Below are 4,271 nucleotides of genomic sequence, written 5' to 3'. Positions count from 1 at the left end.
GTGCGTGCCAAAGGAAAGTGCTCCGCTACGATCTACTCCTAGGAAATATTATTGGTCAACATATATGCCAATCAACTTGATCACGAATCAGCTTATTAATCGGCTTCTGGAAAGGCGGCTCTAGCTTGGCTGATGCAATGGCTGAGAAAGATGGGCAGAGTGTGTCACGTGACGGGGATGGAGGCTGGCTCCTGGAGACCGACATTTTGATTTCCTCATGGGAATTACTAACAGTTCACATAGTTAACAACAGCTGTAGCGTGTGTAGTAGAGGTCTTTGGTATACTTCTCTTAGTTCTAGTTATAGAATTATGTGCAGAACTCAACGGTTCTTATTGTGCTCATGTATACACTTGTTCTTCAGACCTTCAATTTCATGTGGAAGAAATGATCTAACAGTAAAAGACACCTGGCCCTCCATTTGTCTTTGAAAACTAAGCCGGGCATCGTGGCACAGGCCTGTAATCCAGTGACTCGGGAAGCTGAGACATAAGAATTGCAAATTGGAGCCCAGCCTCAGCAACTTGGCAAGACCCTGTCTCAAAAATAAAAAGGGCTGGCGGTATGGCTCAATAATAGAGCTCCCCTGCGTTCAATCTCTAGCTTAAAAAAAAAAAAAAAAAAAGAATGTAGCTCAGTGATAAAGTGCCCTTTCAATACTCAGTACCAGTAAATAAACTGTGTAGTAGGTGTTGGCATCCCTTTTTTACAGATGAGCAATGAGCAAATGAATTTGTCCAACTCCATATTGAACATTAAGTCGCAAAGTCAGAATACAAACTTTTGTCTCTTTAATCACTTCTTTATTACATACATCATCTGTATATCCAAATACACGGAGGAAAATTGTACTGTTCATAACTTGGCTACAGACAGTGCAGAAGAATATAGTTTTTAAAGTAAAATAGCATCCTATACAAATATGTAAAGCTCCTAAGTCAGTAAAAATAAATTGCTTGATTAATTCCCCACTTCACAACAACTCACTAAGAGTAATCATACTAACAATTGTTGAGTACTTAGTATACATCAGGTACTGATCTAAGCTTTTGATCCTCACAACCAGCCCCAGAAGCAAAGCTTTAGAAAGTTTGATGGACCTGAAGGGATGTGTATTCCTCAACCATTAATTCCTCAAATAAGTAACTACCATGTGTTAGTCCCTAAGGATCAACATTTTAAAAAAGGTAGACACTGCCCTACTCTCATGGAGTTCCAGGTCACAGAGACAGACATTCAGCGACAAATGACAAAGTTGGATATCAAAAACACGTCCTCTGCCGGACGCTAGTGCTGGTCTTTGCCCGTCGTTCCCCCCTCGCTCCCCCAAAGTCCCTGGTCTTGCACTAGACAGGCCTGTCCCATTCTGTCAGGGGATTGGCTGGGCGGCTGGCTTCCAGGCCTCCACCAATGAGGCTGAGGCTTATCCTGGGCAATGAGTGGCAGTTGGGGGAGTGTAACCGCCATGCTGAGCCGTGATGGCTTGGGCTGCCAGCCGTGGCCGAGGCCGGGGGAGGTTTTCACTCGCTCTGGCTGTGAGTCGTGTGAGTATATGGGAAGGTAGAAACAGTCCCTGTTTTCCCGCATTTCAGCGTCTTCCTTGCCCCTACCTCTGGGGGCAGGGGGATAATAGAATTTATTCAGGCTTCATCATAAGCCAGGCACTAGACCTCAAGGCCTTTGCTTTTGTGATCCGGTAGATTCCTTTGCCGTGTGTTATATACCTATGATTTTAGAGGAAAGTAAGGCTGCCCAAGACCACGTGGGAGCAGACGCAAATCCAGGTGTTCTTATTCCCTTAAAACCTCTCTCCACACTCCACTTTGGAAATCAGGTTCTTCCTTGGCAGGAGTCTCGCCATGCTCATATATATGTTGGGGGTGAACTAGGAAAGTCTATACCACTGAGCTACAACCTCAGCCCTTTTTATTTTTTCATTTGAAGCAGGGTCTCCCTGAGTTGCTTAAGTCCTGTTAAATTGCTGAAGCTGGCTTTGAACTTGCTATCTTCCAACCTCAACCTCCTGAGTCGCTGGGATTATAGGTGTTGGCCACCATACCTGGCTTTTAGTGGTTTTTTTTTTTTGGGGGGGGGGTGTTATTTTTTTAATATATATTTTTATATAGATTTTTTAAAATTTATTTTTGTGTGGTGTTGAGGATTGAACCCAGGGCCTCGCATGTGTGAGGCGAGTACTCTATGACTGAGCCACAACTCCAGCCCTTTTTGTTTGTTTTAATAGAAAAAGTAATACATGCTAAAAGTGTATACAGGAAGAACAAGTGTCAATTCCAGAATAGCTGTTGTCTTGATATGGGTATGGAGGGGGACTTCAGTTGAAGTTTTTTATTCATTTGTTTTGTTTTTCAATGCTGGTGATTAAACCTAGGGCCTAGCACGTGCTAGGCAAACTCTCTATACTGAGTGACATCCCCAATAACCACCTTTCTTTTTTTAATGAAAAAAAAATTCTTTTCTTGATACTGGGGAAAGAACCCAGGGGCACATTACCACTGAGATAATCCCCATCCCTTTTAATTTTTTTTTTTTTAATTTTTATTTTGAGACAAGGTCTTGCAAAATTGCCAAGGCTGGGCTTAAACTCACAATTCTGCTTCAGCTGCCCATTTGCTGGGATTACAAGTCTAGGCCACAGAGACCCTCTTGATTGTTTTATTTTTATTGTTTTGGATTGAATGCAAGGGGACTTAACCACTAAGTCACATCCACAGCCCATTTTTATCTCATATTTTGATAAAAATTAAAATTGTTTAGGGCCCTGCTAAATTGCTGAAACTGTCTTTGAATTTGTGATCCTCCTGCCTCAGCATCCCAAGTTGCTAGGATTACAGGTGAGCTACCACACCCAGACTGTTTTATTTCTTCAGCCTTGTGGTGGGAATCTGGGTAATTGTTATTCCTTTTCCTTTTTGAGATAGAATTGTAAAAGGAAAAGCAATGAAAATAATTTCAGAGGATGAAGTGCCAAAAAGAAGTCTCCCACCCTATCCTAACACCCCTCACCCCAGAGAGGAGCTTCAATTTTGTGTGTACCTTATGCATTTTCCATTGTGTATACAAAGCATATACGTGAGTTGAGGGGTTTTTTTTTTGTTGTTGTTGTTGTTGTTGCACAAGTGGAACCTGTTATATACCTGTACCTCAGGTAATCTGATTTTTAACTTTTATTAAACTTTTTGTGTGTGTGTGTGTGGGGGGAATTCCTTCTTCAACCCTGTTAAAAATTTAACATAATTTCTCTGAATTTTCCTTGGGTGGCTTCTCCCTTGATGAGATAAAGGTCATGGCTCCCAGGTTGTTTGCCTTTTTCTTTTGTGCACAACCTTACCTACCCACCATTACCTGAGGTTAACTTGTAGAAGTGGAATAGTGGCAAATGAGAGAAGTTGGAATTCATTTTTTTTTTTTTTTTTCAGGTTGCAGGAAAATGCCTAACTTCTTTCTAGGAAAAAATGGAGAAGCCTATTAGATTTCAGTTGGGGAAAACAAATGTCTCAATCCTTATTTTACCTCTTCTAAAAACCTAAGATATTTCCTCCTTTCAAAAAAATGTCCCCCAAACTGGGCATGGTGCTGCATGGCTGTAATCCAAGTGGTATGGGAAGCTGAGACAGGAGGATCGTAGGTTTGAAGCCAGCCTCAGCAACTTAGTGAGGCTATAAACATAAGGAAACCTGGGTTAACCCCTGGTACACACACAAAATTTTTGTCCCCCAAAATAAAATAATCCCAATTACACAACCCTTATGTCCGAGAGGTTGGCTTCTAACCCAGGCACAGCTAATGTCAAAAGTTCCTATGTTTGATCATTAACTTCCTGGCAGAAGTGACAGAATAGTTTATCTGTTCAGTTCCCAAAACCCCATTGCTCTTTCCTGTCTCCGACCCTCTACCTACAACACTTTTCCCTATCACTTTCCTTAAATATTTTCAATGCTAAATTCCTGTAAGTGGTGTTGTCACATTGTCTGTGGGGCAAAGTTTTAACCTACGGGAATATTTTGTTATACAGCGGCTCTAATACCTCTGGGGGTAGGTTACATCACTCGCTACTCCGGAAATATTTGGAGTCAAATTGATAGGAAAATAGGTTCTATTCAAAGCCAACTTTGAAAGAAGACATAAAAAACTTAGTTTGAAAGTTCCTATCTTCTAAATCTCTAATGGCGAGCAGAACTTTTTAAAGAAGCGGCAGGAAATGTATGTATGCAGATTGTTTCTATAACGGACGGCTGGTGTCCGGTGCATCT

Source organism: Marmota flaviventris, chromosome 18 (assembly GCF_047511675.1).
Source record: "Marmota flaviventris isolate mMarFla1 chromosome 18, mMarFla1.hap1, whole genome shotgun sequence".
Taxonomy (NCBI): Eukaryota; Metazoa; Chordata; class Mammalia; order Rodentia; family Sciuridae; genus Marmota; species Marmota flaviventris.
The sequence above is the reverse complement of the archived record's forward strand: the minus strand, read 5'-3'. Positions refer to the sequence as shown.